Here is a 20,790-nt window from a genome sequence, read left to right on the forward strand (position 1 = left end):
TTTTTGGTTCCGGGACTTTGCCGTGTGGATGATTCCCTGTTATTTATTTACATATCAGATTATTCAGCAAGGTTTGGAGTTGAATGAGTTACAGAAGTGATCGTGGTTTATTGTTATTATAATAAATACAAAAAGGATACGAATTACTAACAACCCTGCTGTTAATGCGTGGTCGGTATTATTTCTTTTTGTCAGGAGTAATTTGGCGCGAAAGCAAGAGTCAGCCAGGAAAGACTCTCGCCCCAGCTTGTCTAAACTAACCCTAGGATTTTGCTTCGAAGTCAGCTCAATGTGTTTCCCAGATAAAACAACCTCTGGTCTGCTTTTAACCAATCCCTTCCCCAAACGGGTGATGAATGATGGCAAATTGCTCCTGCAGAAATAAAAATAAATAAATAAAATGCTGGGCGGAGGGAGGACGATGACACGTGAGAAGGTTTGACCAGTCTAGCCTCTGATATCTAGCCATAATCAGCCAAACGATATAAAAGACTGCTGTGGAACACTGAAGCAGTTGCTGGGTTTGGCAAACTGTCACGGAAACATTTTAGTCCTCATACTGTTGCAACCTTGATATCCAATCATTATTGTTATGCTAGGTGTTTTAAGGGTCGGCTTCCCGTCCCTTAAACGCCTAGTGGGTAGCTGGGCTGTCTTTCAAGACCGGAGCTTAGACAAATAGGAGAGAGGTAGGACACAAAAACTCAAGGCAACAACCTTACACGTGTATTACTAAATTGTACATGTTAGTACTGAGGTCAGTGAGGGCAGTCAGTACATCGACTGAAGAAATTTCGAGTTCAGTCATGGGGAGTCACAGGAAGGTGTGATGGAGGAACAGCTCTGGAATCGTCTAAAGTGGAAATGAAAGAAACGTCTGAGCAAAGAGTTTTGCTTTTTTCCGTAGAAGAAACAGCTACATGGTACAGTATATGGGCCTGATGGGGTTCCTCCTGTTGTCCTCAAGAACCGCGCTTCTGTGCTTACACCCTAACTAGCTAAACTCTCGCTTTGTCTGTAGACTTGTATTTTTCCTTCTAGTTTAAAGTTTGTTCTCATTCCGCCTGTCCTTAAAAAAAAAAAAAAAAAAAAAAAAAAAGATCAATCCCACCGCCCTAACTATCGCCTAGTTACTTTAACATCCTGTATTTATGAAGTTTTTTAATCTTAACCAAAAATAAAGAAAGCACCTTTCTTAGAACAGTCTTCTTTCCGACTGACAGTACTGGTTCCGCCAGGAATGCTCAACAGGCTATTTCTCATTCCTTTCAGACTCTTGCTCACATTCCTTTCGTGACTTTGGAGAAACTTTACCTTTGTACTGGACATCTCAAAGGTTTTCCATCGATTCTGGTATATATCTTTAAGTTCCAAACTGCTTGCTTACGGTTTCTATCCCTCAGTAAGTGCCTTCATCTGTAGCTTGTTTTCTGGTCGTTCTCTTGCTTATAGTATAGCGAACCACTGTTCTTCTAAAGCTATCAATAGTAATATTCCTCAGGGTGTGCTGTCTTCTTTCTATTCACCAGTGATCTTTTATGCTTTACATCTAACCCTGTTCACTTATATGCTGATGACGATGCTATCAATAGTGATGTTCCTCTGGGTGTGCTATCGTCAACTCTCTTCTTTCTATTCACCAGTGACCTTTTATGCTTTACATCTAACCCTGTTCACACAAACGCTGATGACTCCACCCTTCAGCTCTCCATTCACTTCTCATAGCACCCAACTCACCATTTTTTTTTTTTTTTATGCAAGGAAAAAGGAACGAAAGGCCAGAATCCCGCTAGATTGTTCCCTCCAAGAAAAAAAAAAAAAAAAAGATAACAGAGCCATATTCAAGATCTGTTCATTTCGAAATGACTGGCCACACTGGGTTTACAAGACGAAGTCACAAGCAGTAGGAAATACATACAGAGGTGAAAGTTCCAGAGTTAACCTGTTGCAGACAGGATGGACTGGGAGTAACTGTAAACGCTTGCATTAAAGAGATGGATAGAAATAGTTTGTTGCCAGACGGGTGCTATGCACTCGCCGTAGTGGCGGAGGGATGCAAGCAGACAGCTCAAAGGAGCTGTGACCATTGAAGCAGAGATAGAAGAGAAATAAGCATGGAACAGTGCTGCGGAGAGACAGAGGTTGAAGGGAGCCAGAGAAAGTAGGAGAGTTAATGAGAGGAAAAGCCTCTGACTCCACCTTGTTGAGAAGAGCTGTATGTGGGGAGCCCTCCCACACATGAGAATTGTACTCTACTGTACACAGGGGAGAATAAAATCTGTGTATAAAGTCAACAACTATTAAGGGGTAAAGAAGCATGAAGTCGGCAAAGCGCACCTAATGTCTTGGAAACAAATTTTACTGAAGAGGTAATATGATCTTTCCAAGATCAGTCCCGAGAGAATCAAACCCCAAGTATGTTTAAAGATGATGCAGGATTGAGTTGCATATTGTAAAAAATTTTGAGGATACTCCTCCGGAAGATTATGTCTGACTAAAAGATGTAAAAACATTTTTCATGCATTAAAACCAACAAGATTACTTTTGCCCCAAATAGAGATATGAGCCAAGTCAGACATTAGGTGGGCCATAGCCTCGTCCCTTGTTAGCAGGCTTGGGTTCGAGTACATTTTTCTGTACTCGAGTTCAAGTACGATTACATTACGGTATCACGAATCCAAGTACAAGTACAAGTACTCCGTTTTATACCTGAACTCGAGTCCAAGGACGAGTACATTTGTGCTGTACTCGAATCCAAGTACGAGTACATTTTACTGATTTAACTTCAATTGCTTTCAGCAGTTTATTTCGTATGCAGGTATATATATATATATATATATATATATATATATATATATATATATATATATATATTTTTATGCGAGGAAGAAGAAACCAAAGGCCATGGCCCGCAGTAACAGTTCCCTCCAAGAGAAAAACAAAATACAATAGAGAGCCAAATTCAAGATCCGATCATTTTGAGATGCCTGGACACACTGCGTTTGAAAGACTGGAGATCATAGGCAGCAGGAAAAACAGATACAGGGAGACAGTTCCAAAGCTGACCTGTTGCATAAATGAAAGACTGGGAGTAACGGTTAACTCTTGCATTAGAGAGTTGGACAGAAAAGGGATGAGAGTTTGCTGCCAGACGGGTGCTACGCGCCCGTCGTAGAGGTGGAGGAATGCAAGCAGACAGTTCAGAGGAGCAGTGACCATTAAAGCAGCGATAGAAAAGAGATAAAGATGCAACAGTGCGGCGAAGAGACAGAGGTTGAAGGGAGTCAGTAAGAGGAGGAGAGTTAATGAGACGAAAAGCCTTTGACTCCACCCTATTGAGAAGAGCTGTATGTGGGGAGCCTCCCCACACATGAGAGTTGTACTCCACACAGGGGCGGATAAAACCTCTGTATAGAGTCAACATTTGTGCAGGGGTAAAGAAAGAGCGGAGTCGGCTTAGCACACCCAATCTCTTGGAAGCAGATTTTACAAGAGATGTAATATGGTCTTTCCAAGATAAGTCCCGAGTAAATGAAACCCCAAGCATGTTCAAGGATGATGCAGGATTAAGCTGAATATTATTAAACATTAATGGGTATACCTGTGGAAGATTTTGTCGGGTTGATAGGTGTAAGAACTGAGTCTTAGATGCATTAAAGACAACCATATTATTTTTACCCCAGTCAGCGATACGAGCCATGTCAGACATTAGGTGTGCCATAGCCTCATCCCTTGTTTCTTGAAGTAACTGTTGAGATGGGCGTTGCGGGAACCGAATGGAAAGGTGAAGGGTGGAGTCATCAGTGTATGAGTGGATAGGGTTAGATGTACAGCTTAGAAGATCATTGATGAATAAAAGGAAGAGAGTTGGTGATAGGACAGAGCCCTGAGGAACACCACTGTTGATAGGTCTAGGAGAAGAACGATGGCCGTCTACAACAGCGGCTATAGAACGACCAGAAAGGAAGCTAGCGATGAAGGCACAGATAGAAGGATAGAAACCGTAGGAGGGCAGTTTGGAAATTAAAGATTTATGCCAGACTCGATCGAAAGCCTTTGAGATGTCAAGTGCAATGGCAAAGCTTTCGCCAAAGTCCCGAAAGGAGGATGACCAGGAGTCTGAAAGGTAGGTGAGAAGATCGCCAGTGGAGCGTCCCTGACGGAACCCATACTGACGATCAGAAAGAAGGTTGTGATAGGAAAGATGCCTTAAAATTTTTCTATTAAGAATTGACTCGAAAACTTTTGAAATACAGGACGTTAAAGCAATTGGACGATAGTTGGAGGGTTGGGAGTGGTCACCCTTCTTTGGGACTGGCTGAATGAGAGCAAACTTCCAGCAAGAAGGAAAGGTACAAGTTGACAGACAAAGGCGAAAGAGTTTGCCTAGGCAGGGTGTAAGCACAGAAGCACAGTTCTTGAGAACACCAGGAGGGACCCCATCAGGCCCATATGCCTTGTTAGTACTGAGGCCAGTGATGGCAGAAAATACATCAACTGAAGAAATTTTAATGTCAGCCATGAGGAAGTCAGAGGGTAGAAGTGATGGAGGAACAGCACCGGAATCGTCTAAGGTGGAATTGGAGGAGAAGGTCTGTGCGAAGAGATCTGCTTTATCAGTAGAAGAAATAGCTACAGAACCATCAGAGTAGAAAAGAGGAGGGAAGGATGATGAGGTAAAGTTGTTAGAAAGATTTTTGGCAAGGTGCCAGAAGGAGCGGGAAGAATTCGAGTTGGAGAGTTGAGAGCATTTAGTATGGATGAAATTATTTTTAGTAGAGCGAAGAACAGACTTAGCACGATTCCGGGCAGAAACGTAAAGATGATGTGATTCAGGGGTGGGTTGGCTCCGGTACCTTTTGTAGGCCTTCTCCTTGTTGCGGACAGCATTAGAACAAGCGTGATTAAACCAAGGCTTTCTTGCGTTAGTCAAAGGATATGAGAAAGGAATGTATGCTTCCATGCCCGAGAGAATAACCTCCGTAATGCGCAAGGCACACTCAGATGGCTCACGGCCATGGAAGCAATAATCATTCCAGGGAAAATCAAAGAAGTACTGCCTGAGGGCCCCCCAGTTCGCGGCTCCAAAATGCCACAGACGACGTTTCCCTGGAGGGTCCACAGGCCGCACTGGAGTGATAGGACAGGTTAAGGTAATAAGGTTGTGATCGGAGGAGCCCAACGGAGAGAAAAGATTAACAGAGTAAGCAGAAGGATTAGTTGTGAGGAAGAGGTCAAGTATGTTGGAGCTCTCTCCAAGGCGGTCAGGGATACGGGTAGGATGCTGTACAAGCTGCTCTAGGTCATTAAGGATAGAAAAGATGTAGGCTTGTTCACCAGGTGGATCCGTGAAAGGAGAGGAGAGCCAAAGGTGGTGGTGAACATTGAAATCTCCAAGAATGGAGATTTCAGAGAAAGGAGAAATGGACAGAATGTGTTCCATCGTAGGAGTAAGATAGTTGAAGAATTTTTGATAGTCAGTAGAATTAGGGGATAAGTAAACAGCACAGATATATTTAGTCAGAGAATGACAGGAAAGCCGAAGCCAGAGTGTGGAGAATTCAGAAGAATCAAGTTCAGGAACACGAGAGGAAGATAAATCATTGCGTATGTATACACAACAGCCACCTTTAGCTTTGAAATGAGTATAGAGAAAGTAGGAGGATACAGAAAAGGGTTTGCTGTCGGTTGCCTCAGACAGCTGAGTCTCCGTCAGAAAAAGAAGGTGAGGTTTAGAGGAGGAGAGGTGGTGCTCAACAGAGCGAAAGTTAGATGAAAGGCCGCGAATGTTGCAGAAATGAAGAAGAAGAGAGTCAGACAGTGGTTCCAGGCACGTCGAGTCGTCACCGGGAGAGGGGCAGATGGCGGGGGCATTTATGGTCCCCCCCCCTGGGGACTCCGAGGCTTGATTAGTAGACGCCATTTTTGTTTATTTTTGAATAGGAAGTGTAGTGTGTACTGTGCATGCAGTTTGGTGAAGATAGTTAGAGAAATTTGTACTGGGGAGCATGCTGGCCTACTCTCTGTGTAACTGAGACACTGAAAAAGTTCAGCAAAGGGGGATGGTCAGGAACTAGTCCTGAGGGCTGATGAAACGGGAGCTCCAGCACTCCCTGTCATCAGCTTTCCATCCACCTCGGGAGTACTGCCCTGCTCGACTGGTGCTACAGTCTACTCCTCATATATATATATATATATATATATATATATATATATATATATATATATATATATATATATATATATATATATATATATATATTATATACCTACGTACATGTAATAAGATAATTTTCGAACAATTTCCATCCCTGCGTCCTGACTTGGCCTGGTTTTGATTATCGCCTTCCCCTTCCTCCCCCTCCATCAGGGTAACAGCGACCATAAAGGTCAAAATGATTCTGGAGTTGAACTGAATGTTCAACTCTATTCGCGAGGAGTTTGGGGCGAATCTCCCTTGATAGGCTTGGGTCGCTTTGCCTTTCAGTGACACAGCATGCTGTCCAGGGCTCCAGGCAGCTGTTTTTCACTCCTTGCAATTAGTACCAAGGTGCTAACATATTAAAAGCAGCTTATCAGGAGTTAGTGGGTGTGGCTGTACACCACTTGACCTCAGTGACTCACCAACCCAGGCCACTTGGCCTCTCCAAGGACACACCATTGTTACCCACACAACTTTTATATATCATTGTTGTACTCGAAAGTACTCGTAAAATTGTCGAGTACTTTGAGTCCGAGTACAAGTACAAGTACTATGGAAATTTTAAACCCGAGTACAAGTGCAAGTACAAGTACATTATATTATGTACTTAAGTACGAGTACGAGTCCATGTACTCGGACCCAAGCCTGCTTGTTAGTTGTAGTAGTAATAGTTGTTCCCTAGGCATTCTGGCCGAACAGCCCCGAGTCCCTAACAAAGGCCACGGCCCGTGACCGGGCTTTCCCACAGAGCTCTCAAGGAGTTTATGTTGTCATGTTGGCGCAGACGATTGTGTGCAATGCAGTCTTCCATAATGAGCTTAATAGTATGGGGTGCTGTGTTGCATCCTGGACAGGCATCAGTGAATGAGTCATCCAGCCTCTTTTGATAACTCAAGAGGGCTGGATGATGCCTTGTTAGTTGAAGTAACTGCTGAGTTCGACGTTACTTCAATACGCACAGAATAAGGTTGTAGTACACCTAATTTCTGACTTGGCTCATAGCTCTGACTGGGGTATAAGTAATCTTGCATTTTTAATGCATCAATAACACACTTCTTACCTATTTCCACCCGCGAAAATTTTCCACAGGGAAAAAACATTAATGTTTAATATATACTGTACTATTGAATCTTGCATCACCTTTCAAAATGTTTGGGGTGTCATTCTCTTGGGACCATAGTGCCAGTCTTGTAAAGTCTACTTCCAGGGATCACGTGTACTAAGCCGACTTTATGCTTTCTCAGTCCCTGCCCAATTGTTCACTTTATACAGGTGTGTTATTCGCCCGTGTCGAGTACAAGTTTCTTTTCAAGGTGGCGTCAAAGGCATTTCGTCCCATTGACTGTCCTCCTCTTTCTGGCTCCCATCAACCTTTGTCTCTTCACCACACTGTCGCAGCTTTATCTCTGTTCTATCGTTACCTCATAGTGCTCAATGCTCTTGGGAAGTGTCTGCTTGCATCTCATCACCATTGCGGCAAGCGTGTAGCACACTTTTCTAACCACCTCTCTAATGCAAGACATAATCATTATTCATTTCCTGTCCTTCATGTATGCCACAGGTCAACTTTGGAAATGTCATTCTCTGTATTTCCAACTAACTGTGACCTCCAGTCGTTTAAACCCAATGTGTTGAGGTATCTCGAAAGGAACTGATCTTGAATTTAGCTTTCTGATATTTTGTTTTTTTACTTTCCCTAAGAGAGAATATTCTTCTGGGCTCCTAGTTTTTTATTCCTTCTTCCTTTCCCCCAATCTTCAACCCAGACATCCCTCATCCATCTTTTTCAAGTCACTTTGCAGGGTAGTTTTTGCGATGCCTCGTTATTTACCACATGCACCACGTTTTCCTATTCTTCATATAGAATTAAAACGCACGCACACACACACACACACACACACACACACACACACACACACACACACACACACACACACACACACACACACACACACACACACACACACACACACACACACACACAAGGTAACTGACGAACCTCATTAGGATGGTGCGAAAGAAATGACTGTCTTTGGGTGATATTTGTTCCATGTAGTTAATGACACACATGGAACAGTTTGTTGGGAAATGGTACTTGAACCTGTGGCAGTGGTCAGGTAATGCGTGGTTCTTTTGAGCCACTGAGGCGATATTTTTCCAGTGGGAGATTGTTGACTTTTGGGTTTTGTCTTGCCGAATAGTTTTATTACTACCATTGTTGGGTGATTTACATTCTCTCTGGTTACTGGTGCTGAAAAGGCAGATAGTTCTGTTATTGTTGGAGCGAACAAAGCGAGCGAGAACACTTTACGTCACCTGAAGTTTAGTGTGTAATATTCTTGCCTCATACGGCTTATAAAATTTCCCTACATGATGAACGCCTCATTTTTATTTCTTATTTGAACTAAACGTCTCATATCAATGATTCTGTAATTATCATTAAAACCTCCATCCACAGGTACCAGACTTTCCCCTCAAAGCCGAAAACGTTTCCGGCTTTGAGTCAACAAACCAGAACTTTTTTCTTTTTTTTTTTTAAGCTTTTATGTCAGCGATGACATTTGTAACTTTTTAAAACTATCACGATAACTGCTCTTCAGAGACTTCAGTAAAAAAAAAAAAAAAAAAAGTAACACCCCCAAAAGGCCTAAACTAAGTCTTTGCTGCCTCGAACACCTCCAAACCTGTGACAGGGACGCCTATTTCTGGATTATTTAGCCACTGCAACTAGTTTTATTTCTTTCCATATATATTTATTTCTAAATCGACTGGTTCCTACGTCTGCTGCATAACTTTTCATGGTAACTCCTATAAGTCTAAGACGTAACTATCACATGTCTTACATCATTTTGCTTAAGGCCGATCAGGGCGGCATATGTTGGTGTGTTCCAAAACTTTGCTTATTTTTCGGATGTCTGAAATAAACCCAATACGTATGAATAAACTAGTATGTGAAAAGACACCCCCCCCCAAAAAAAAAAAAATAAATAAAATAAAATAAAGTTGAATACTCTGGATTCGTTAATTTCTTTGATCTTTAGTGGAAAAGCTTCTAGTGAAGGGAAAGAAGTTGTATGCGGCTTTCATGGATTTGGAGAAAGCATATGACAGGGTGGATAGACAAGGATTGTGGAAAGTGTTAAGAATATATGGAGTAGATGGGAAGGTGCTGAATGCTGTGAAGAGTATGTATGATGGTGCGAAGGCTGCAGTGCGTGTGCATGGTGAACTAAATGAATTTTTCTCTTTGAAGGTTGGGTTGAAACAGGGATGTGTCATGTCTCCATGGTTGTTCAATCTGTACATGGATGGGGTAATAAAAGAGGTACAAGGTAGGGTAGTGGATGTTGGAGTGGCCCTGGTGAGAGAGAATAGTGTTTGGAAACTCCCTGTACTGTTGTTTGCAGATGATACTGTGTTGTTGAGTGAAGACGAAGGGGAGCTGCAAGGCTTTGTGGATGAGTTTGGGAGAGTGTGTAAGAAACGGAATCTAAAGGTGAATGTAGGGAAGAGTAAAGTGTTGGTCTTTGAGAGGGGTGAAGTCAGTGAATGTACAGCGAGGTTGGATGGTGAGGAATTGGAAAATGTGAGTAAGTTTAAGTACTTGGGCAGTGTGATGAGTAAGGATGGAGGTTTGGAAGGTGAAGTGCTTGAAAGGGTACAGCAGGGAAGAAAGGTTGCTGGTTCCTTGAAAGAAGTGATAAGAAACAGGGAAGTGAGCATGGAAGTGAAAAAGTTACTACATGACAGTATTGTAATACCAACTCTAACGTATGGAAGTGAAGCTTGGACGTTGTTGGAAAGACACAAGTCAAGAGTGAGAGCAGTGGAAATGAAGTATTTAAGAGGAGCCTGTGGAGTCACATGGAGAGACAGGCTGACAAATGAGGATATAAAGGAGCGTTGTGGTGTGGATGTGGATGTGATAGGAAGCGTTATGAGGAACACACTGAGGTGGTTTGGCCATGTGGAGAGGATGGAGGGTGAAAGACTGACGAAGAGAGTGTATGTGAGTGAGGTGGAAGGGGGAAGAGGGAGGGGGAGGCCGAGGATGAGATGGAGAGATGGGGTGGAGAGGTATATGAGAGAGGAGGTGTGAGTTGGGACCAGATCAGTGAAATGGCGTGGGACAGGGCGACGTGGAGGCGTTTTGTTTGTGGCCACTCCAAACGGGATTGAGGCGTCTGGCAATACTGTAGATATATATATATATATATATATGTATATATATATATATATATATATATATATATATATATATATATATATATATATATATATGGATGATCTGTGGTACAGTGGTAAAGTGTGCATTTTCATACATGGAAGAACGAAGGTCCGCGCCCCGCCAGGGTAATAAACTTTGGGAGCGTTCTTCCGGCCACCTACTGTTTTGGCGGACATAAGGGGTGCTGTGGTTGAACCAGTTTCGCATACTCTAAAGTATGCTTACACCCAGTCGGCTTGCGCGGGCCGATTACACTTGGTTCAGAGACTACGCACATCCAAAACCACTCCAACACTACAATTACACTTACAAGCACTTTTCACCCTACATACAATCTCTACCAGACAACCTAAGCCACTTGGTAGAGATACATAGGATGTATCATCCCTATTTTGATACGTGGTACAGTGATAAAGTGTGCATTTTCGTACATGGAAGAACGAGAGTTTGCACCCCGCCAGGGTAATAAACTTTGGGAGCGTTTTTCTGACCACCTACTGCTTTGGCGGACATAACGGGTGCTGTGGCTGAACCAGTGTCGCATACTATAAAGTATGCTTGCACCCAGTCGGCTTGCTCGGGTCGATTACACTTGGTTCACAGACTACACACACATCCAAAGCCACTCCAATACTACAATTACACTTACAAGCACTTCTCATTCTTCATACAATCTCTACTAGACAGCCTAAGCCACTTGGTAGGGATACATAGGCGTATCGTCCCTATTTCGATCGAGATGGGCCGGTCCTGCAGTGGACACTCAAACTGCTGCTGCTGCTGCTGATGATGATGATATGGTGAAAACACAGGAGTGCTCCCATGCATAAAACTAACTGCATTTTTTCTCAGCAAACTACAACGGAATTACCATTGTGATAGCTAAAACAAAATGTCTGAAATTCGTAATTTTGAAAATATCAACTGTAAAACCACTAGTTTCACACGGAAACCGAGGCAAAACGGCCACCTGCTACGTTAGACCCTTTAGTTGATTTGGATTCAAAATCAGTCCGTCACTAATCGTTCGTCCCTACTAACTTAACCTAATATGACCTAGCCTAACCTCACACAATCTAATCTGATTCATCCTAACCTAACATTATTTAACCTAACTAACTAACCTGAACAATTTGGAGAAGAATGAGTTTTGGGTTCGAATCGACCCATTGCCCTCTGTTGGAACTTGGACGCCACCACCGATGTCAACAAATCCAACTTTGTGCTCTTGAGTAGCATGTTATTCTCTCAGAATCTGGGTGTCATGAATAACTTATACAGTTTTTAGTAACATAAATGATATTTCCGCAGCATCTAAGTGTCATAAATGAATTAACAATTACGAAAGATAATCCGTGTCATTATATTTTCATCATTTGATAATGGGAGTTCTCCTGCGGTTTGCCATGTTTATTTATATCTATATCTGTCTATCTATCTATCTATCTAATTTTTTCGAGAGAGAGAGAGAGAGAGAGAGAGAGAGAGAGAGAGAGAGAGAGAGAGAGAGAGAGAAATTTGGAACCTCAGGTACTGTTTCGGCAAAGTTTCATCAAAATCGGTCCACGCGTCTAGGAGTAGTTGGATTAACCATTGTAAAGACAGTAAAACATCCAATATATATATATATATATATATATATATATATATATATATATATATATATATGTAAAGGAGCGTTGTGGTGTGGATGTGGATGTGATAGGAAGCGTTATGAGGAACACACTGAGGTGGTTTGGCCATGTGGAGAGGATGGAGGGTGAAAGACTGACGAAGAGAGTGTATGTGAGTGAGGTGGAGGGGGGAAGAGGGAGGGGGAGGCCGAGGATGAGATGGAGGGATGGGGTGGAGAGGTATATGAGAGAGGGGTGTGTGAGTTGGGAGCAGGGCAGTGAAAAGGCGGGGGACAGGGCGACTTGGAGGCGATTTGTTTGTGGCCACCCCAAACGGGATTGAGGCGTCTGGCAAAATATATATATATATATATATATATATATATATATATATATATATATATATATATATATATATATATATATATATATATATATATATATATAAGACTGGTTCATTTCAAATCATAAATTTTCTGTTACAACTACAGAATTTGGGTTTATGGCATATCTGGATATTCATTTTCATCATTTAATTTTGGTAAGTAAAATTATTATTTTTTTTTTTATCAATTTACATTTATTATACCTAATAGTCTTCGTTGTGTCAGTCTGGTGGCTTATGTTGTGGGGTTTGTTAGTTTCTGTAATTTACGCTGTCAAGATGTCACCATCACGTAGAATTCGAATGTCATGACAACGGTTCAACTTATAGAAACTGAAACTAAGTGGTTCATGCCAGTTTATTCCTGCTTTGTCCTGTCTACCGTATCATATTCCTTTACCTGTGTAGCTGTGGGGAGATTCTCGAAGGTGAATAATATCAGTTAACATCAACCAGAACACAATAATTCCGACTTGTTGCCCAAAACATTTCGTAGAGGCCAGTTTTCCGTTGTAGTCCTTAGGGATCGAGTAATTCAGTTTCGAAAATATCAAACTGGTCTTACATTTGTAGCACTTTTTTACTTTACTGATTCAACTGCTGGCCTGGGATCACAAAACATTTTTAATGGGAATTTAGGAATCCATTGGCAAAAAAAAAAAGAAAAAAAAAAAAGAAAAAAAAAGTTTTCGTGGTTTTGTAAATGGAGTATGTTGTGTGAGTGATATTTTGGGCTAATGATGGAGCGACAGAATTACAGTGTTAATACCCGAACACAGGCATATATCTATACATTGGTGTGCTGTGTTAAGTTGTGATTTTTCCTGACAAGAAATAGTGATATAGATAGATAGACAGATATATATATATATATATATATATATATATATATATATATATATATATATATAGATAGATAGATAGATAGATAGATGGATATATATATATATATATATATATATATATATATATATATATATATATATATTTTACGTGTCCGACTCTGGGCAAAGGCTCAGGGCCTATTTCTTAGGGGGCAGTGACCTATCCCAAGGCCCAGTAGTCCTCCTACACCTCCACATGTCACCACTTCGGCGCTAACACCCACCGACCATATTGAATATATGCTATGGCTGTCTCATACAGGACTGGTGTACTGGATATATATATATATATATATATATATATATATATATATATATATATATATATATATATATATATATATATATATATATATGTATATATCAGATTTGCATGGTAAAGTACCAAAACCATGCATTATGATACCTGACATTAAATTTCTTCTTTTACTGAAAATATCATTGAAGAAAAATAAAAGCCATCACAAGGAATCTTACCTTATCTCGCCTGTGTTCATTCATACCATCATAACCCAGCTTTCTGCACGTACTTCTATAATCTACCTCAACTCACTTATATGCGTCATGACATTTCGATCCATCTTTGTATATATTCTTCCCTCAGAAATATTAAGCTACTGTCCTCTATGTCATTTCAGCTCCATCTTTATTTCCTACATTTGTTCCTGAACTTTGTATCTCTCTTCTGTTTGTATGATTATTCTCTTTATCCTGTGCACTTCGTTCGAAGAACGTTGCAATTTTTCCACTTTAAAAATAGGATACTTTATTCAACAACACAGATGATTCTCATTACTTGGGACACTTCTGTATCAACGATATTCTTTGAGTAAGCCTTGCAATCTTTCCTCCCTGGCTATGCAATATATCATTGTCTTAATATAATATTAAAGTTGGAAATATTTCCGGCAGTGTGTTGCGAGGGGGTAACTGAACAAATACTCGAGTGCTTCCTCATTGACCCTGGCACACACACCAGAAAGCCAGCCAGGAGACAGGACGTGTGTGCTGGGCAATCCCCAGGTCCTGTCCTCCCTCTTTACTATTTTTAACCAGCCCATACCCCACTGACCGGGCTAATATATGGCCCGGCCTGCACTACATGTGCAGGAAATCTTTAAACAACACAAACATTGACCCTGGCTTAATTTTCGAATGTATTAGAATCCCTTCCATCATCATACCAACATTTCTTACGCTGCCCTGATGCCTTCCTGCCATTAGAGTGCCACCAGTAGTTCTCATCACCACCCTGACATTAGAGTGCCACCAGTAGTTCTCATCACCACCCTGACAGTAGAGTGCCACCAGTCCTCATCACCACCTTGCTATCATCGCCCCGCCAACACCACCCTGCCTTAGAGTGTCACCAGTAATTCTAATCATCACCCCGCCATCATCACGCTGCCATCAACACCCTGTCAACTCCACCCTGCCATTAGCGTGCCACCAGTTCTCATCACCATGCTGCCAACAAAGGGCCATGATTATTTCTCACCACCACCATGCTATAACTTTCCGACAATCAATAATGGCCATCACCAATCTGCCACCATCCTTCTAGCACCAGCGTACCAAATTAATGCTCATCATCGTTGCACCATCATTAGGTTTATCACCACCCTGCCATCAGTAATGCTCATCACCACGCTGCCATCAGTAATGCTCATCACCACTCTGCCATCAGTAATGCTCATCACCACGCTGCCATCAGTAAAGCTCATCACCACTCTGCCATCAGTAATGCTCATCACCACCCTGCCATCAGTAATGCTCATCACCACGCTGCCATCAGTAATGCTCATCACCACTCTGCCATCAGTAATGCTCATCACCACTCTGCCATCAGTAATGCTCATCACCACGCTGCCATCAGTAATGCTCATCACCACTCTGCCATCAGTAATGCTCATCACCACTCTGCCATCAGTAATGCTCATCACCACGCTACTGTCATCAATTCTCATCACCACCTCGTCATCACCTTCCCATCATCTCTACACCCTACCGATAGCATTATAGACGCAAATTGCCTTCATCTGTTTCATAATAATTCCTCATTCCTTCCTGCCATATTTTGAAATCATTTAGAGACCAACGCCATCAATATGTTTTATTTTCAACATTCCGCCTCCATTTACCACCTCACTTCCACAGTCCCACAACCACGCTGCCACTCTATCACTGCCATTACCCAACACAGGACCACCATCCCACCACATGACCATCTTTCCACCACAGTGCACTACCACCATCACTCATCACCCTGCACTATACTACCACCATCAACACCTGACACAACGGTCCATTACCACCATCCATCATCACCCAGCACCATACCGTCACCAAATAAACCCACACCATCAACACTTGACACCACAGTTCTATCACCATCCACCATATCGTCTATATAACTTAACTGTCACCAGCATATAGGAACATTCTTCTCTCCTCCACTATACAATAGTTTTCCTAACGTGGAAAATATCAGTCTTTACGAACAGTCACCGTCTCTCTGATGTATGTCAAAATTTCCCTGATATACATTATTTTATTAATTAAAAACGAAACTGTTTTTTGAAGTTTCTAGAAATACCAATAGATCTACATTACTAATTATTCAACACTATAACCTGGCAGAAATAATAATTGTCAACCCATCACCATCCGTGCATGACAGTTGGTGTGTGACACGTGACTTTACTGATGTTAATCAGAACATTCTCTCTCTCTTTCTCTCTCTCTCTCTCTCTCTCTCTCTCTCTCCCGCGCAGGGACAATGGTTGGTGGCAACTGGGGAGAACAGGTGCGACAGAAGCAAGAGAGTTTAGGCAGGTTAGTCTGAGGAATAGAGAGAATTTGGCAGGGAGTCAAGGGCACAGGCAGGGTAGAGGTGGAGGCAGGGGCAGGTTAGGCAAGGAGGTACGGGGGCAGGGACAAGGGTAGGTTAGACAAGTAGGCAAGGAGGGTTAGACAGGGAGGAAGGGAAAGTAATAAAGGAAGGAAGGGTAAGGGCAGATTGGCAGGGAGACAGGGGCGTGGGCAAGTTAGTCAGTGGCAGGGGAGTTTTAGTCAAGAGGACGGCGTTCTTAGGGTTCTTTCTTGTCACCAGCTTTCTTCCCCCTATTTATTAATGACCTTCTGAGCTGCACATCCTGCCCTAACCACTCATATGCTGATGACGCCACCCTTCACATTTCCATATACTTCTCACAGCGTCTATCACAGCAGTTACTTCAGCAGTAACAAGATGAGGCTATGCTATGGTACACCTGATTATTTACTTGGCTCATATTTCCGTTTCGGGTAAAAGATCGCTTGTTTGTTTCCAGAGCACAAGTTCACCCAACAAACATGCATCGCAGGAGTATCCCCTAATACTGAACAAAAACAACGAAAGTCTTCGTGATCTCTCAGTCTAAGAGACGGTGAGGTAAGCCTACTTCATACTTATTTTTACCCCTGCACAGCTGTTAGTTTTTCACTGAGGCCATATTCGTCCCTGCGTACAGTATATCTCTCATATGTATACACAGTATGCGGTTGTGTGTATGTGGGGATGTGGGTGGGAGGCTAACGACTTTCATCATTTCGAAACAAGATGGGGTCAGAAGTTTTTCATCTAATCATCTCTCCTCCTCGTACTGACCACCTAAAACTCCCCCCCCCCCACTCTCTCTCTCTCTCTCTGCTGCAGTGATTTATCTTAATCCAACTTCTGCCTCTGCTTCAGTGATCACTGCCGTGTTCAGTTATCTCCTTGCATCCCTTCTCCATCATGGTGGCACCACAGCACCTGTCTGCCAATGCACTGGTGTACCGGTGCATTCTCTAGAAGTTTGACACTTTCACTCTCACATAATCGCCCAGGTACAGAGTATACAAGGCTTTGATAGTAACACTGAATAGAGCAGAGATTTATCAAATCCATACAACACAAAGAATGGAGTTTCACCAATGGATCCCATTAACAGAGCCGTTGACTGAAATAGCAACTTGTAATATCCACCCATCCCAACAGGTGCTCTGAGAACCTAAAGGCGAGTCCACACGTGTCTCCAAACATGTGTTAACAACACAGCTGGCAACATGTTTGGCTACATGTATGCAACAGTATTTGGACAGATGTATGCAAACATGTTTCAGTGCAGCTTCGAACTTAAATGGCAGCAGAGGCAATGTGAAAAGTGTGTCGTGTGTCCATACCGGGCAGGCGAGACCTCATCATGATGCTGACAACGTAATCTGGACGCTGGTGTTCCAAGCATGTTTGCGGCTTGTTCGTTATTGTGTTGTTTATATGTTGCCAGCACATGTTCCACCACACGTGTGGACGCGCACTAAGTTCCTCAAGCTCTGTAACAACTTACAATTTTGTATTTCAACAATACCATTAAAGGCAGGAAGAATGGATGTAACATTACATTTAATGATAATATACTTCTTACAAATCTCAACAAGAAGACTGTTGTTGAACTCAGAACGATTATCAGTAATTATGGTTGATGGCTTAGTAAACGGACAAATAACATGATCATTGAAGGCACGAGCAATTGTCTCAGCAGTCTTGTCTTGCAGAACCGCGAGAACACAGTAACGTGAGAATTGATCAACAGTTACGGATAAATACTCTGAACCAGACTCCGTAAAAGGTAACTTAAGGAGATCAAATGGTTTCCCATGGACGTGATGCAACCGCCAATGTATTACATTATACATCATATACATTGAATATATTATACATTCTATACATTAAATGTATATGCTCAGCCAGGTTAGTATAAAAGGAGTTGAGCGATGACAGACTCATACAGGAACTCAGTTTGTAAAATTCCTCCAACGACATCTTGACATCCTGATCGTAGGTATGTCCTACTCCCTTGGTGTCTAGTTTCTTTCACGATGTTACTGAGTCGTTGGGAGACCAAGGTTTGTTCACATACAGCTTGTGTCAGCACGTTACACTGAGTTTGCAACTAATCTGATCTGTACACAGCAAGAAGTCTCTCAGGAACTACACTGCACATTCGCAACGCGAACTCTCTCAGCAACTGTATCATACAATAGCTATAAACTAGACATATACCTTATCTTACATATTAAAATTAGACATCCATACACACTGCATATTTGCTTATGTGGTTACCCACCAACGTTTGAAAACGTTTCCCTTGGCTGTAGGAAATAATTTGTCTTACCACTCACTTTGAGTCACCTGAAGTATCACTCTCTACCTCTAGTGCAGCGTTTCTTAACCTTTTCCGACCTCAGCACCCCCTGTAATAAGGTCTCAGTCCAGCCAGCATCCCGTTACATCTAGTTACTGGGACTACAGTTGCTACACTACTGCAGGGTTAAAGTAAGATGAAGTACTGCCTAACAGTTTGTTTTATATATTCTCAAAAAAAAAAAAAAAAAAAAGGATGCCAATACTAAGCAACACCAATAAGGAAAAAAAAAAAAACAATAATGCAGCATTCTCCAGCACCCCCTAAAATTTATTTCAGCACCCCAGGTTAAGAAACGCTGCTCTAGTGAGTGAATGGTAGAGACCTTCACCTACTAGAACCTATATCAATAATAAGAAGAGGCACATTTTTACAGCAAAAAGGAGAAAGAAAAAGCCTCCTCCATCCTTTTCCTTGCTCTCCCACCATCACTCAGTAAAAAATACTACCTTCCTTCCCTCCAGAAAATGATAGACGAAAAAATATATATATATAAGCGTAGGAATGATAAGGAAAATAATAAATCCAGACCCTGCACTTCCTCTCCCGAACGCCGCCCACTTCCTATAAAATAAAAGAAGAGAACAGATATGTGGAGGGACATGCGGGCGACCTGGCAGCTCCTCCGTGAAAATGGAATTTCTTTTCTTGGTATCAACTTATTCCCGTGAAATATGACCTCCATGGCCAACCCACCAACAGGCCTCCACAAAGACTGGTAGATGACATTACTGCTTCCACTGTAGGCTACACCACCCAACGCGTGAAGCCCAATTCTTCCTTCATAATAAACAAGTAATATAGTGGACGGAGGGGAGAAGCTCTAGAAAATACAGAATGGTCAGTCTGGTCGTCAACCTAGCGGATGTTATAATACATACAACAAAGCTAAACCAACAAACTACAGAAGGGGTAATAAAAAAAAATCCAACTGTAAGTTAAAAAAAAATCATTATTCGTACCCACCGCCCACCCTCACAACCCACACTCACAACTACACCATCCCTGCACCCACCCTCTAACAACCACTGCAACCACACCAACCTCTACATAACTCATACACTCACACCCGCCCCTACACAACTCCCACACTCACACTCTCCTCAAAACAACTGTTGCACCCATGACCACTCACCTCGTTTACCAATACCACCTCTACCCCCACACCTCCACAACCCTCACAACCACACCTGCACAACATACCTATACTACTGCACCAACAGAAGACACACTTACCACCACACCTAAACAACACACACTTACCACCACACCTAAACAACACACACTTATCACCACACCTCTACAGCACACACTTACCACCAAACCACAACACATACCACACCTCCACAGCACACACTTACCACCACACCATAACACACACCACCACACCTCCACAACACACACCACAACACCTCCACAACACACACTTACCACCACACCACAAAACACACCACCACACCAACACAACACACACTTACCACCATACCTCCACAACACACACTTACCAGCACACCTCCACAACACACACTTACCACCACAACACAAAACACACCAGCACACCAACACAACACACACTTACCACCATACCTCCACAACACACACTTACCACCACACGTAAACAACACACACTTACCACCACACCACAGCACACACTTACCAGCACACCTCCACAGCACACACTTACCACCACAGCACAACACACACCACCACACCTCCACAACACACACTTACCACCATACCTCCACAATACACATTTACCACCACACCTCCACAATACACACTTACCACCACACCTCCATAATACACACTTACCACCACACCTCCATAATACACACTTACCACCACACCTCCACAATACACACTTACCACCACACCTCCACAACACACACTTACCACTACACTCACAACACACACTTACCACTACACTCACAACACACACTTACCACCACACCTCCACAACGCACACTTGTTGTACCACCACACCTCCACAACACACACTTACCACCACACCTCCACAACACACACCTACCACCACACCCACAACACACACTCACCACCACACCTCCACAACACACACTTACTACCACACCTTCACAACACACACTGACCACCACACCCACAACACACACTTACCACCACACCTCCACAACACACACTTACGACCACACCACCACAACACACACCACCACACCTCCACAACACACACTTACCACCACACCTCCACAACACACACTTACCACCACACCACAA

Source organism: Coenobita brevimanus, chromosome 6, assembly GCF_032717465.1.
Source record: "Coenobita brevimanus isolate Jiangsu-jjx chromosome 6, ASM3271746v2, whole genome shotgun sequence".
NCBI classification, from domain to species: Eukaryota; Metazoa; Arthropoda; class Malacostraca; order Decapoda; family Coenobitidae; genus Coenobita; species Coenobita brevimanus.